The sequence below is a fragment of the Mesocricetus auratus genome, unplaced genomic scaffold, assembly GCF_017639785.1.
Source record: "Mesocricetus auratus isolate SY011 unplaced genomic scaffold, BCM_Maur_2.0 Super-Scaffold_4256, whole genome shotgun sequence".
NCBI classification, from domain to species: domain Eukaryota; kingdom Metazoa; phylum Chordata; class Mammalia; order Rodentia; family Cricetidae; genus Mesocricetus; species Mesocricetus auratus.
In genome coordinates, this window is record NW_024429182.1 from 10,409,614 (window position 1) to 10,427,144 (window position 17,531).

Below are 17,531 nucleotides of genomic sequence, written 5' to 3' on the forward strand. Positions count from 1 at the left end.
ACCATCTTTACTAAGGATACTGGCTCCATCATGGAAGCATTCCATCTCCAATATACTTGAGGTTAGGATGTATTTCTATACGACAATATCTGCCCTGTCCTAAAAACAAGGTTTATAAAAGATAAGGTCTAAACAATGCTTATTTACTGAGATGTTAAAGCTATATTCCTGTAGAGGAATGAATCTTACTGGCAGCCAAATTTTGTAACCTAAAAGTAAACCCCTTGGTATTACTAATATAGAATGCTATTTTTTAACTTGGCTTTGACTTCTATAGGATTATGATTATGCTCTAGGTCTCTGGACTACAGCTAAAAACTAGAGACAAACATTCCTTCTAAAAGTAAACTATATGTCCAAAATTAATATATACTCTCACATTTCAACCTATACAATTTATGTCTAATTTAGATATATCTGACAGGTAATGGTACCCTGATCCTCAAGTGTGTTTATAGATCTGAAAGTATCACATTTAATGAAAAGCTTCTTATGATAGAGATATGTCAACTCCTGGCTATATCCTGTATCCCCTCTGAGAAGATGGATGACTACATAAGGCCCACCTGGAGGTGTGTTTTGGATGTGACAAAGCCAGTCACACAGCAAAAACAAAACAAAACAAAAAACAAAAAATAAACAAACAAATAAAGCTGCTGCCTAGGCTTTGTCTGGACAGAACAGGACATTGGGTTATCTATCAGCCCATCCTCCCAAGGACAGGTAGAACAATTCCTAAACCCCAAAGACAAATCCATCCATCAGACTTCCTAGGTATTGCAGATAAAGGCAAGTATTGCTTCTGCCTTGGACTTGTGTCCTCCAAAGATTTACATCTTAGTGTAAATCTGTTCCAGCTGTCTTATCGACACCTGCAAGTTCCTGGGAGAAGTTCTGCTTTTCTATTAAGAAATCTGGTCTGGTGAGACTTTTGAGGGTATCTTACAGTTTCACTCCTCCTGCCTAGGCCAACCTACAGAGAGCCCTCCAGATAAAGCAAACATCTGGCACTTCACCATTGGTACCATCTCTACAGGCTCAAGTGGGCACCTAAACAACACCTGAAATCTTGTTTCAGCGGGCATATTTCTTATCATGTCTTTCTCATTGACCCTTGCCTTTTCTGCACAACCGGGGCACTTCTCCATTCCATCTATTCTGGCAGTTTTCACCCTTCCCATGAATAACCCTGACCGTAGGGCAGATGAACACAATTTATGTTTTTCACCTAGCAACTTGCCTTCTCAGCTCCCTCAAGGAACAGATGCTGAGGTCTACAGGATGGCAATTAACTGAGCACTTCTCTACCCATACCTCCTGCTGAATGTGAGCACAAGAACTGCCTATTTCCCTACTTCCCACATTGACTAGAACCGGTGCCACTATATTGAAGGAGTCTGGGATGTTTAGGCAGAAACCCTCCCATCTGTGTCTATATCTATCCACAGAGGTTGGGATGTTTTGGTATCCCCAGGTTGGACCGGCTCCAAATGCCACCCTCAGGGTGCCAAGCAGTGGGCCACTTTCCTGGAGTTGACTCTGCCCCTAAAAGCCCACGATTGAATGCTATACCTCTGAGGGGATTAAAAGCCCCCTCATGGTCTGCTCCTACCTCTGGAGCCACCCAGGAATATTTTACTCAGATTAAACTTGGATTTATTAATTTGGTTTGGTTGGCTTATTATATCAGCACCATTGGGTTTCCAATAACTGGGGATTTTAATATGTATAAAATATGTATATAAATGTATATTTATGTATTCTAATGCTCCCCTTCCAACTGATGCCTATTTGTCTAGCATGTGGCAGCCCTCAATAGCTGCTAACAGCAAACAGCATTGCCTTTTCTTTCTCTTCTTTATCTTACTCCCTCTAGGAAGCTCCTGATATTTTCAGTTTGCGTATCCTGCATTTATCTTTCTAATGCCAATACAACTGTACTTTAGCTACTGCTTGAGCCCATGCTTAAATAATCTTATTAATGAGAATAAGAACCCCAAGAGGAAAACTGATTTTCTGGTAATGATGTTTGGAAATGTTCTAGGTTTTCCTGTCCCAGAACAAAAAGTTGGACTGACACAAATAGGAGCAGAAGCAGGGAAAGTTTGTTGTTTTAAAAAAGGAGAATCAAGGAAGGGAGCTGGCTAAAAATAAGGAAGTGTAGAAGTTGAAATGTCCACGTTCTACTGAAAATTGATTTTTTTATGCTGCATAGCATGAATTTTAATGTCACTTGAATAATAAGGTCTTTCTCCCCCAAGTATGTTTGGTTACATGTAGTTCTTCATGCAGCTGCATAGCTCATTAGCATAGTAAATTCCTACCCAGTAGGGTATGTTTTCCTATTATAATGATTTCTGGGCTACTACCTTGAGTAGCTCTGGGTAAGCTCTGCACCTGAGCCAACAGCCAGAGCTAGCTTTGTGGTTTCAGCTTTAATCCCTGCTGATGGGCTTCTCTCACATGCCGATTCTGAAGACATTGCACAGGGGATTGCAGGACCTCATTCTCTTCACTACTCTCCTGCCTCATCACTGTGGGCATTTTTTCCAGGAAATTATGCTTTATGACTCTGTTTCATTTTATTGTCAATGATGAAACATGATTTTGAAAATGATACCTGATTGGTGACAAAGAGCATTGAAGGTGCATTCAATAGACACAGAGATGAACCTGAAGGAACAGAGTTGCTATGTGGTACTCTGGGAACCCTGAATCCCAAGTCTCCTTTCAAGGGGGAACAAGTAGATACCTGGTTCCTTTGGTTTCTGAAAATCCTGTGTGACTTCTCTATAAATGTTCCAAACTAAAGCTTTGTCACCAAACTAGAGAAAAATGCAATGGTCCACATCTTGGTGATGGGAAAAGTCTAAATTACTATAGACAAGACAAAACAAAGGAAAAAACAAAACACACAAAACTTTAGAGAAAGATTTATCACATTCATCTGGCAAAGGAGAACAGGGATTATTGGCAAAGCAATATCTTCCTCAAACAGAGGAAGCGTGGGGAGCCTGTCCACATTTCTAGTGGGCTTGACTCATCCATGAACTTTCTCACTTTAAGGGCAGTAAGCACATGAGTAGACGATTATAGACAGTCAGGGATACCTCTAGGATGCACAGCTCACATCATAGTTTCAGCTGAAAATAACACACCAACACTTCAAGGACACATTAACAGGAGTCTGACTCTGTAGGTGTCTACCTTCCTTAGTTTCTGGTTAAAACTTTGGTATCCAACAGTGATGGGCAATAGCCAAGTGTTTCCTCTGCCGATTAAATTCAAGTACAAAAGGACCGTGTGCCTATCTGTTTCAGCACCAGTTCCTTCATATATGTGATATGTGAAGAAATGGGACCAACTTTCATAAACCTCATGCATACATTCTAGACACACAATACTTTTTTGATTAAAGAAAAAGAAAATGGTGTGCAAGCACGTTTTACAATGCATGCACTGAAGGAGTGTTGCCTGGTAAAACATGAACGAGGGAAGCTGAAGTACAATTATGATTTCTCAAATGTGTTCTCATTGCATGGATAAATAAGCTAAAATAAGTATCAGATATATTTTACATTTTGCACTCTCACATTGATGGGATGATTGCAAAGACTGTTCAAAGCAATCTGTTCATTGAATTGTCAGAGCATGCCAACAGTGTGGTCAGGTGTAGTGCATGCTAAGTGTACAGCCCAATTACACAGAGACAGGAATATGCCCACAGGTATGTGGTGATATTTGACAGATGGGTTTTGGACGTAGCCTGATGGAGCCCATTTATTCTGTAGTGATTTGTTTATGCAGGTACACAACAGAGTAAGAACTTGAAATAAAACATCACAAGCGTCCTACTTCTGTTCTATCCACTTTGATTTCCCTATGATGATTTTTGTTTTGGGTGTCTTCCTACAATCTTAGATGCAACTTTTCTTTGAAGAGAAAGCCTTTAACCCTGCATAAATGTGCCTCCCGATGTAATTTCTAGCATTTAACCTATTAGACCAATGCTATTCCTTTTTCTATTCTTTTAAACAAGAGACATTTGTTTCAGCTAACAGGATCTAAATACTGCCAGGTATGTAAACATATTTGGTTAATTTATCTCTAGGCATGCAATGCCATCTCTCTCATTGAGTCCAAGCAACTGTTTTCAACCTGTATTGTTTAACAAGCTTTCCTCTTATAAGTGATTTTTCTCAATATCATACTGCTCTCTTACCCCTTTGAATTATAAGTACATATTGCATTACAGTATGTTGGATATCATGGTCATAAGCAGAGTATTTTTATATTGTTAATGTATATTTGCTCATCACTGTTGCCTATTGCCTGCAGTGATGGGCTATTTCTACTTGTTGTCCCCACCTAGATATGATAACATTTAAATTTTTAAAATTAAGCAATATTTGTAAAATAATATATACTGAAATTTAAAAAAGAGAAAATTTATTTTTCTTGGCATCATGATTGATTTAGCACAGTGTTCACCTTAGATTGAAAATTAATAATAGTCCCTGTATTACTGGGCAGGCATTCTTCTGGAAGAATTGTGTGTGTGTGTGTGTGTGTGTGTGTGTGTGTGTGTGTATGCATTCATACACATGTGCGCATGCATGCACAAGTGCCTATGTGTCTGTGTGTATTTGTCTAAAGAATATTGGAAAAACAGAGGGTAGTAAATTGTTCAAAGTCCCAAAATCAGAAATGTACATTCTTAAATCTGTGAAACTGTGCAGTCTCAATTTGAGTTCACTGTCTATAGTGCTGACTACTACTCTGCATCATTCTTCAAACTTGTCTGAAACTGTGATTATTTTGTATGTAGTACATTACAACTCTGATTACTTGTATTCAGTATTTCTGAGTACTTTTTTGCTGATGGTCAAAGTGTTGACTGGGTGATGCCACGAAAGACAAATATTCTCGCCTAATATTCTCAGAACATAACTAATCTCAATAAGAACTTATGACACAATGCACATTCTGTACTATCTACAGTGAAAGAAAAAAGTGATATATGTGCATCTCTTTATATATCTTCGAGTACTAGTTTACATCCAAATCTGATTTCAATAATTGTCCTTGTGTCTTTTGTTGCAAAACACGCAAATATCCAAATAGCTTGAGTGGATTTTCATTTCCCATGGAAGCTGCCCACTAGCCATAATAGGTTAGCTATTCAATTTCATCAGTGCAGCCTAAAACATTTTCTTATCTGAAATCTAATTCATCTTGCCCTGTTATCCTCTAAATCTGAGAGAGCATGTTTGATTTATTTGCATAGGACATTTCCCCTCCAAATAAATGTTCACAATATAAGTGCTTTTTGAGTCCTAGGTATGGGATGATGATTTCTTCTCTTGTTTCTCCTCCTCCTCGAATATTTTGGTTACATGCTGTCTTTGGAAGGTGAAAGACTATCCCTGTTGCTAATTATGAGAACTCTCCAGAAACTCAGTGGGGTAGCTACTGCATGACCCAGTCCCATGAATGGGTACTATGAGGCAAAGAGACTGCCTGTAACTCAAGTGGCAAATTAATGTGATCATAATCTGGTACTCCAGGAAGCTGAGTGTGCTTTAGTCTGGAGAGATCGATGGAGAAGGATGAAAGGGTGATCTTTTGAAGATGTTTCCTACTGTATTCATGATACCACATGGGTTATGAGACAAGGTTAGTATTAACGACTTTAAGCCATACAGCCTGAGATAACTAAGAATGGTGGATGTGCTCTTACTCCACCTGAAAAACATGATCAGCAGATGTGATTTAGGAAGAAAGATTAGCATTTTAATTTTTAAGTTATTGAGTTTAACACATAAATCATATACCTAAGGTGAGACCATCCCTGAGTATCTAGGAAATCTACTATTAAATATTTTTATGAAACATAATATTTTATGTACTAAAGACCCCCATACAACATTTCTGCTTCACAACTTTCCAAATATGGCTAGAAAGATACAGTAGAAGAAGCTCTGATAATTTGTTGTCAACATTTTTATCACTATTGTATTGTCACTTCTGACAGAAACTGCTTCGGCAGTCCAAAGTCTATTCACAAATGCAGTGCTTCTTAAGGGCTCCAAGCACGTAGCAGATTATTTTAATTGTAGTTGTACTTTCTTTTTGGGAACACTAGCTCCTTTGTACAGTATGTCCAAGCTGATTTCCATGTTGCTGGCATTTTCCTACCTTGAAGATGGAGAACTCTTCTTCCAATAGTTCAATCTTTCCTTCAAAATTCCACCTAGTCAGTCACAGTAATATGTCTTCCAGTGTAGAAATATTTAATCATGGCCAAGGTTTATTGAAACGATATAAACAGAATACACATCCAGGAAAGAGAGGTGGGTGATAAGGAGGGAGAGAGTGGGGGGAGAAAGGGGGAAAGAGTGGGGGGAGAAAGAAGGAGAGAGAGAGAGAAAGAGAACATACAAACAAGAAAACAAAACAAAACCAAAATAAGCAAAGCCCCTATCAGTACATGAAGAAAGCATGTTGATATCTTCCATAAGTAGTTAACCATGTGCCTAGCCACATAGCTACTCTGGTCCTGTATTTATAAGGGAATGGAAGCAATATTAGTGAATCTTCAATATCCCTTTCATCTCTAAAATTCTTTGATCTCTGCCACAGAAAGAAGTATGAAGAGAAATGAGACAGAACCTTGGTCAATGATTGTCTCCACTTCCACAAACAACTCTTTTGAAATCTACAACTAGAGGCTTCTTCTCCCCTTTCAAGCTGTGTGTACCTTTGCTGAGGCCAGGTGGATGATTTAGACATGTGCAGACCACTTTTAACTAATTAACTCTGTACAAAAATGTCACATGTGACAATACATGGAAGCAGAAAAAGAACGAAAGTGAGTGATTAAAACTTAAAGAGCTATAAAAGCCTTTGGAGAATGGTCAAGACAAATATTCCCTAAGACAACTCTACTGAATTCCCTTAGGTTTCTTCATCTTCTTTTCTTTCTTTTTCATCTCATTTTCAGTACCTAATCTTCTATGACTATATTTTACTCCATGAAAATAACCAAAATAAATCAAGAAGCCAGAGCTTAAAGCTCTCTCACAGAATAACAAGTAAGATCTTAATGCCAGGATCTCCCATTAGATGTGGCACATGACTTACCTGGGTCTAGGTCCCTTAGACACCAAATGGCAGATCAGGAATATCAATAATAATAATGGTTGACATATTTTAGTTATCTGTTAATAGAGAATGTCAGTTATTATAGCAGTTTCTTTGGAAATTATAAATTTCTAAGTGCTTCTGTCTCTGTTTTCCCTGGTCTCTTCTGATTCCTGAACTTTCCCATCTTCTGTCTTTCTGAATAATACACAGAATGCCTATCATAGAATTTATCCTGGATTCACATTCATCACCAGTCTGCTGCTACCCTGCTATTCTTACAGTCAGATTATTCACATACTTCCCTAATCCTGATAAAAATCTAAAAATGTTCACAGATTTGATTCAGTCCCACTTCAAAATGGTAGTTATTTTACACAACTGTTCTCAAGAAAACATTTTCCATCAAGTGTATAACCATCTCTAAATAACTCCATCAATATAAATTCTTTTCATTCCTCTACCACAACCAACCATAGGGGAAGTTGGTTGGCTGTTTCTATCTCTAGTTTCTGAGAAACAATGTTCACACAATGATCCATACTATTCATTGACCATTCTACTTAGCTAAATATTGTACAAATTATCTTCTCTTCTCTATGACAAAATACTTGGCAGAAACAACTTGGGATATTTTATTTTGGCTCCTGGTTTCTGAGAGAGCATACTCTATCATGGTGGAGAAAACAGACATGACATTGAAAATGGCTTTGTCTTTGGCAGTTAAAGTGACATCAGGTGGGTATTCATATAGTGTGAACCAGATGTAGACCACACAGGCAGAAAACAAATTTTTATTTCTGTAAACTATTCTCATCTTCTAAAGGATGGACCTCATTCAAAATAGCAACATGAGCTTGACACTGTAGCATTGGAACACAAACTTCTGGACAATGTCTCAAATTCAGACCATAACACATTTGTGTGCATCCGCATCTGTATAGAAGATGTTCTGCAAAGGAGTAAATGGGCTTACATTTGCTCACATCTATATTACTGTCACCAGGATGAAGATACACTATTTTCAGAAGGCTCTTTCATGTCACTTCCAATTCAGTACACTCCTGCTCCAAGAAATAAACAAATTTTTGACTTTAATGAACAGATAGGGTAGAGCCCCTTAGAGCACAGAGTTAAGCAGTGACAAAACCCATTGTTTGCACGTGAAGTCTATTCCTATTATCCAGTTGGCCAAATACGGCAATTTAAAGAATCTAGGAGAAAATGCCCCATCTCGGTGAAGGCACTGCTAAGTCACGTTAAAGAAGGACATTCCAGCAGTATTTATATAAGTAAGTTGATAATTACTCCCAAATCTCCACAAGTTTTTGACAAAGAAAGGATTTTTGTCCCTCTGTCCTTGCCAATCCCTGCTTCTCTTTTGTTAGGTTTGCTTTTGTTTGCTGAGAATAAAAACTTTCCCATCTCTTCTGGTATTGATTACATTCAGCAATTATGATAATAAACAGCTAATATTTAACAAACTATTGAATGATGTTTTGTTTTTGTTTTTTTTTGTTTTGTTTTTTTGCTTTTTTGGCTTTTTTAGGGGCCTATCACCAAACTCCCAATTAATTCATACATGAAGGTTTACTATTACTAATGAATTCTGTGCCTTAATCTGATTTGTTTGTTGCCAGTTTTTCTAAACTTAAATTAGCCCATCTACCGTTTGCCTTTGGAATTCCTCCTTTGCTTACAAATTTTACTTTCACTCTTATTCTGTGGCTCCATGGGTGGCTGGCCCCTGACATCCTACTCTCCTTGTTCTATCTTGTTCCTTCCTCCCCAGATTTCTCCTTCTATTTTTTCTCTTTGGCTGCCTTTCTATTGGCCATTCAGGTGTTTTAGAGAGGTACAGTAACACAGATTCACAGAGTTAAACAAATACAACATAAACAATAGTCAGATACCTTAAAATAATATTCCCCGCAGCTTCCCGGCCTGTGTTCCAGAGCCTGCAGATCGCCTGGGACCTGCACAGAGCTCCCAATCCCGGCGGGAGCATCAGGTAAACAGGCCAGCTTCCCGGCCTGTGTTCCAGAGCCTGCAGATCGCCTGGGAACTGCACAGAGCTCCCAATCTCGGCGGGAGCCAAGCACCCCAGACTCCAGATCTTCTCTCCCACCAACGATTCCAGGAAAGGAGAGGAGGCTGGGAGTACAGGGAAGTAGCTGTCCCTCTGGCATCATCAGGTAAACAGGCCAGCTTCCCGGCCTGTGTTCCAGAGCCTGCAGATCGCCTGGGAACTGCACAGAGCTCCCAATCCAGGCGGGAGCATCAGGTAAACAGGCCAGCTTCCCGGCCTGTGTTCCAGAGCCTGCAGATCGCCTGGGAACTGCACAGAGCTCCCAATCTCGGCGGGAGCCAAGCACCCCAGACTCCAGATCTTCTCTCCCACCAACGAGTCCAGGAAAGGAGTGGAGGCTGGGAGTACAGGGAAGTAGCTGTCCCTCTGGCATCATCAGGTAAACAGGCCAGCTTCCCGGCCTGTGTTCCAGAGCCTGCAGATCGCCTGGGAACTGCACAGAGCTCCCAATCCCGGCGGGAGCCAAGCACCCCAGACTCCAGATCTTTTCTCCCACCAACGATTCCAGGAAAGGAGAGGAGGCTGGGAGTACAGGGAAGTAGCTGTCCCTCTGGCATCATCAGGTAAACAGGCCAGCTTCCCGGTCTGTGTTCCAGAGCCTGCAGATCGCCTGGGAACTGCACAGAGCTCCCAATCCCGGCGGAAGCATCAGGTAAACAGGCCAGCTTCCCGGCCTGTGTTCCAGAGCCTGCAGATCGCCTGGGAACTGCACAGAGCTCCCAATTCCGGCAGGAGCCAAGCACCCCAGACTCCAGAACTTCTCTCCCACCAAAGAGACCAGGAAACTACAGGAGCCAGGGAGACCAGGGGAGTAGCTGTTCTGGATCAGGTACAACAGGACCCAGCATAGGGTCCAGGGGACCAGGTAGGAGGCTAAGCGCCCCAGATTCCTGTTCTTCTTCTCTACCCACGGACCAGCATTTGGACAAGGCATAGAAGAACCACCAGATTACTGGACTTACGAGCACCCACCAAAAGGGAACTCTGGTCCCCAGACCAGGAAGGGGCTCTTTCTGCACCCACTAAAAGAAGAGATGGGAAAGAGACAATACAAAAACACAGTCAGCAACAGAAAAACAAATATGACACCGCCAGATTCTAGAGACTCCACACCAGCAAGACCCCAATATTCCAACGCGAAGGAAGCAGAAGAGAACGACCTTAAAAGCACTTTCATGAAAATGATAGAGGCCCTAAAAGAGGATATTGGAAAATCCCTCAAAGAAATGGAAGAAAAACAAACCAAAAAATGCAAGAAATGGAAGAAAAAACAAACCAAAAAATGCAAGAATTGGAAGAAAAAACAAACCAAAAAAGGCACGAAATGGAAGAAGAAATGAAGCAAAAAATGCAAGAAATGGAAGAAAAAGCAAAGCAAAAAATGCAAGAATTAGAAGAAGAAACATACCAAATAAGGCAGGAAATGGAAGAAGAAACAAAGCAAAAAATGCAAGAAATGGTAGAAAAAACAAAGCAAAAAATGAAAAAAATGGAGGAAGAAACAAACCAAAAAAGGCAGGAAATGGAAGAAGAAACAAAGCACAAAATCCAAGAAATGGAACAAAAAGCAAACCAAAAAATGCAAGAAATGGAAGAAAGAACAAACCAAAAAATTCATAAAAGGCAACAAACGGACGAACAGATAAACAGAAAATTGCAAGAAGCAATGCAAACGCTGCAAGGGTTGAAAACTGAAATAGAGACACTAAAAAAAACACAATCTGAAGAAAGGCAGAAAATAGAAAAGCTGGACAAACAGTCAGGCACTACCAATACAAGCATTACCAACAGAATAGAAGAGATGGAAGAGAGAATCTCAACTGTTGAAGATACATTAGGAGAAATGGATTTATCAACCAAAGAAAACCTTAAATCCAACAAATCCTTAACACAAAACATCCAGGAATTATGGGACACCATGAAAAGACCAAACCTAAGAATAATAGGTATAGAAGAAGGAGAAGAAATCCACCTCAAAGGGGCAGAAGGCATATTCAACAAAATCATAGAAGAAAACTTTCCCAACCTTAAGAAAGACATGCCAATGAAGGTACAAGAAGCCTACAGAACACCAAATAGAGTGGACCACAAAAAAATCCCCTCGCCACATAATAATCAAGACCCCAAACATACAGAATAAAGAAAGAATATTAAGAGCAGCTAAGGAAAAAGGTCAAGTAACATATAAAGGCAGACCTATCAGAATTACACCTGATTTCTCCATGGAAACTCTGAAAGCCAGAAGGTCCTGGATAGATATTCTACCTACACTAAGAGACCATGGATGCCAGCCCAGACTACTATACCCGGCAAAGCTCTCAATCACTATAGACAGAGAAAACAAGATATTCCATGACAAAACTAGATTCAACCAATATGTGTCCACTAACCCAGCCCTACAGAAAATTTTGGAAGGAAAACTCCAACCCAAGGAAGCTAACTACAACCAGAAAAACATAAGCATTAGAGAATCCCTCTCTACCAACAGCCAAAAGAACAAAGGGGCGAAATTCCACCCATAATTCCACCAACAACAACCATCGCAAATCGAAGAAGGATGAGCAATCAATGGTCATTAATATCCCTCAATATTAACGGCCTTAACTCACCCATAAAAAGACACAGACTAGCAGAATGGATTCGAAGACAGAACCCTTCCTTCTGCTGCATACAAGAAACACACCTCACCCTCAAAGACAGGCATTACTTGAGAGTTAAAGGTTGGGAAAAATTTTTCAATCAAATGGACCCAAGAAACAAGCAGGGGTAGCAATCCTAATATCTAACAAACTAGACTTTAAAATAAAATCAATCAAAAGAGATGAAGGAGGTCATTACATACTCATCACAGGTGAAACCCACCAAGACGAAGTGTCTATCCTGAACATCTATGCCCCCAATACAAAGGCATCCACATTCGTTAAAGAAACATTATTAGAACTTAAATCTCATCTAAAGCCCCACACAGTTATAGTGGGAGATTTCAACACACCACTCTCACCACTAGACAAGAATACCAGACAGGAACTCAACAAAGAAGCAAAGGGTCTAATAGAAGTAATGACCCAACTGGGATTAACAGATATCTATAGAACATTTCATCCACATAAAAAAGAATATACCTTCTTCTCACCACCACATGGAACCTTCTCAAAAATCGACCACATACTTGGCAACATATCAAACCTCAGCAGCTACAAAAAAATTGGAATAACTCCATGCATCTTATCAGACCACCATGCCTTAAAATTAGAATTCAACAACAACACAAATTGCAGAAAACCTACAAACTCATGGAAATTGAATAATGCTCAACTGCACCATCCCTGGGTCAAAGAGGAAATAAAAAAAGAAATTAAAGACTTCCTCGAATTCAATGAGAATGAAGACACAACATACCCAAACCTATGGGACACTTTGAAAGCAGTGCTACGGGGAAGTTCATAGCACTAAGTGCTCACATGAAGAAACAGGAAAACAGTTATACCAGAGAATTAACATCACAGCTAAAAGCTCTAGAACACAAAGAAGCAAACTCCCCCAGGAGGAGTAGACGCCAGGAAATAATCAAATTGAGGGCTGAAATCAACAAAGTAGAAACCAGGAAAACAATACAAAGAATCAATGCAACGAAGAGTTGGTTCTTTGAGAAAATCAACAAGATAGACAAACCTTTGTCCAAACTTACCAAACAGCAGAGAGTGAACACGCAAATTAACAAAATCAGAAATGAAAAGGGGGACATAACAACAGACTCTGAGGAAATCCAGAGAATCATTAGGTCATACTTTGAAAACCTGTACTCCACAAAATTCGAAAATTTAAAGGAAATGGATGACTTCCTGGACAGCTATCATTTGCCAAAACTAAATCAAGAACAGATAAGCAACAAATAGACCTATAACCCCTATGGAAATAGAAGCTGTCATCAAAAGTCTCCCAACCAAAAAAAGTCCAGGTCCAGATGGCCTCAGTGCAGAATTCTACCACAAATTCAAAGAACAGCTTATACCAATTCTTCTCAAAGTGTTCCACACAATAGAAGCAGAAGGGTCTTTGCCAAACTCTTTCTATGAGGCTTCAATAACCTTGATCCCCAAGCCACACAAAGATACAACTAAGAAAGAGAACTTCAGACCAATATCCCTCATGAACATTGATGCAAAAATACTCAATAAAATACTGGCAAATCGGATCCAAGAACACATCAAAACAATTATTCACCACGATCAAGTAGGTTTCATCCCAGGGATGCAGGGATGGTTCAACATACGAAAATCCATCAACGTAATCCACCATATAAACAAGCTGAAAAACAAAAATCACATGATCATCTCACTAGATGCTGAAAAAGCCTTTGACAAAATCCAACACCCCTTCATGATAAAGGTCTTGGAGAGATCTGGGATAACAGGGACATACTTAAACATAATAAAAGCCATAATCAGTAAACCAACAGCCAACATCAAACTAAATGGACAGAAACTCAACGCAATTCCTCTAAAATCAGGAACAAAACAAGGCTGTCCACTCTCTCCATACCTTTTCAACATGGTACTTGAAGTTCTAGCTATAGCCATACGACAACAAAGGGGGATCAAGGGGATACAAATTGGGAAGGAAGAAGTCAAACTTTCACTGTTTGCAGACGATATGATAGCTTACATCAATGACCCAAAGAACTCTACCAGGGAACTCTTACAGCTGATTAACACCTTCAGCAAAGTGGCAGGTTACAAGATCAACTCAAGAAAGTCAGTAGCCCTACTATATACAGATGATAAAAGGGCTGAAAGAGAAATCAGAGAAACATCACCCTTTACAATTGCCACAAACAACATAAAATACCTTGGAGTAACGCTAACCAAACAAGTGAAAGACCTGTATCGTAAGAACTTTGAATCTTTAAAGAAAGAAATTAAAGAAGCCCTCAGAAAATGGAAAGATCTCCCATGCTCTTGGATGGGTAGGATCAATGTAGTAAAAATGGCAATCCTGCCAAAAGCAATCTACAGATTCAATGCTATCCCCATTAAAATCCCAGCACAATTCTTCACAGACCTTGAAAGAACAATAATCAATTTTGTATGGAAAAACAAAAGACCCAGGATAGCCAAAACAACTCTGTTCAACAAGGCAACGTCCAGAGGCATCACTATCCCTGACCTCAAGCTCTATTATAGAGCTATAGTCCTGAAAACAGCTTGGTATTGGCACAAAAATAGACAGGCAGACCAATGGAATCGAATTGAAAATCCGGGTATTAACCCACACACGTACGAACATCTGATCTTTGACAAAGAAGCTAAAAATATACAATGGAATAAAGAAAGCATCTTCAACAAATGGTGCTGGCATAATTGGAGACTGGCATGTAGAAAAATGCGGATCGATCCATGTTTATCGCCATGCACAAAACTTAAGTCCAAATGGATCAAAGACCTCAACATAAATCCAGCCACACTGAACCTCTTAGAAGAGAAAGTGGGTGGTACCCTTGAAAGAATTGGTACAGGAGACAGCTTCCTGAACATAACACCAGTAGCACAGACAGTGAGATCAACAATTAATAAATGGGACCTACTGAAACTGAGAAGCTTCTGTAAGGCAAAGGACACAGTCAGCAAGACAAAAAGGCAGCCCACAGAATGGGAAAAATATTCACTAATCCCACATCTGACAGAGGGTTGATCTCCAAAATTTACAAAGAACTCAAGAAGCAAGTCTCCAAAACAGCAAAGGACCCAATTAAGAAGTGGGCTGCAGAACTAAATAGAGAGTTTTCAATAGAGGAGTCTAAAATGGCTGAGAGGCACTTGAGAAAGTGCTCAACATCCTTAGCCATCCGGGAAATGCAAATCAAAGCAACTCTGAGATACCATCTCACTCCTGTCAGAATGGCTAAAATCAAAAACACCAATGACAATTTATGCTGGAGAGGATGTGGTGAAAGGGGGACACTCCTCCATTGCTGGTGGGAGTGCCAACTGGTTCAGCCACTTTGGAAAGCAGTATGGAGATTCCTCAGAAAAATGGGAATAAACCTACCACAAGACCCAGCAACTGCACTCTTAGGCATATATCCAAAAGATGCCCATTCATATAACAAAGATGTCTGTTCCACTATGTTCATAGCAGCTTTATTTGTAATAGCCAGAACTTGGAAGCAACCTAGATGTCCCTCACCCGAAGAATGGATAGAGAAAATGTGGTACATCTACACAATGGAGTACTATTCAGCAGAAAAAAATAATGGAATCATGAGATTCGCAGGCAAATGGATGACACTAGAAGAAACCATCCTGAGTGAGGTAACCCAGTCACAAAAAGAGAAACATGGCATGTACTCTCTCATATATGGATTTTAGACATAGATCTGGGGAGTGCCAGCCTACAATCCTATTGCCAGAGAGTCTGGGAAACAGAAACTTCATTTACTGGCTGGTTAAGTACTGAGCTGAACTCAAGAAAGCCAGTATCAGAGAGGGAGGACTGATGATCAAAGGGATTAAGACTGGGCTGGTTGAACCCCCAGAAATAGCTGACCAGACAAAGGTTAACTCTTGAATCCCAGGCATCAGCCTGGGAATCCAGCATGGGACTGATCAAGACCCCTGAATCTGGGTGTCAGTGAGGAGGCCTAGGTAATCTATTGAGCCTTGGACAGCAGATCAGTACCCATCCCAAGTATACACACGGTCTCTGGACTCCCATAGAACAATGTGAGGTGCACTCTCACCCTGAACTCTTGGGGAAGGGTCTAGGCCCTGCCCTATATGAAATGACAGACTATGGACACCCCCATGGAGGGCCTCACCCTCCCTGGGGGAATGAGGGGTTAACGGGGGGGGATGGGGGGAGGGCACGGGAGGAGGGGAGGGAAAGGGAGAGGGACCTGGAACTGACTTGTGAAGCAACCTTGTTTCTTATCTAAATTTAAAATGGAAAATAAAAAAATATTAATAAAAAAAATATAAAGCAAAGAAATAAATAAATAAAATAAAATAATATTCCCCAACAACAGATGAATGCAATATGTCAGGCACAATAGCAAAGAGTTTTATTGCATTTCCTTTCTGTATAACAATGCTGTTGGTATTCTTATTTCACATGCAACAAACCAAGACTCAGAAAAGATTAAGTACTCTTTTTCAAATCATAGGAAAAAAACTTGTAGAACTGAGACCCCAGTGCAGATACTGGTGATCTTTGGGTTTTCATCCTCTCTGTCTCTCATATATTACATTCAGACAGCGGCTTCTCCTCCCTCCTCTCAGACCCTCCTCTCCATTTCTGTCTCCCCTAGATCCACTCCTCCTTTCTCTTCAGAAAAAACAAGGGCTCCTAAATATATCATCCAAACATGACTTAAGAAATTATGGCCTCACCCTCCCTGGGGAAATGAGGGGATATTGGGGGGAGTTGGGGGAGGGCACGGGAGGAGGGGAGGGAAATGGAGAGGGACCTGGAATTGACATGTAAGGCAACCTTGTTTCCAATTTAAATTTAAATTAAAAGAAATTAAATTAAATTAAAAGAAAAAGAAATTACGATAACACTAGGTATATTCCCTCATATCAAGGCTGGACCAGGCAGTCTATCAAGATGAAAAAGTTCCTCAAAGCAGGCAAAAGTGTCAGAGATAGCCCCTGTTTCCACTGTTAGGATTTTCCTAAGAACACCAAACTATACAACCATAACACATATGCTGAGGACCTAGCTCAGAACCACACATATTTCCTCAGTCTCGGTGAGCCCCTATACGTCCAGGTTCATTGATTCTATGAGGCATTTTCTCATGGTGTCCTTGAGCCCTCTGACTCCTACAATCCTTCCTCCCCTTCTTGAGCAGGATTGTCCCACTTCACCCTAATGTTTGCCTGTGGTTCTCTGCATCTGCTACTATCGGCTGCTGGATGAAAGCATCTCTGATAATGAGTGTGCTAGGCTCTGCTCTGTGAGTACAGCAGAATATCATTTCATAGTATTTTTGAAAGTCACATTTGGGTCTCTCCTAGGTCTCTAAGCTATCCAGCCTCTGCTTCCTGACCCTTCAATCCTCCATGATTCTTTTTCATCATTGCTGTCATGAGTATATTTGCTTGAATGTTGTTTATTTCATGTTATTCTTTTTTTCTCAGTTTTAAAATTTGTGTGTTTACTTGTTCTGTTTAGCTTTTGTGAGTCTGATGATTATACCAATGACTACACACACATACACACACTCACACACACACACACACACACACACACAAGCAAATTCCCTGATATTAAGTTACATCCCCAGCCCTTTGTTTGA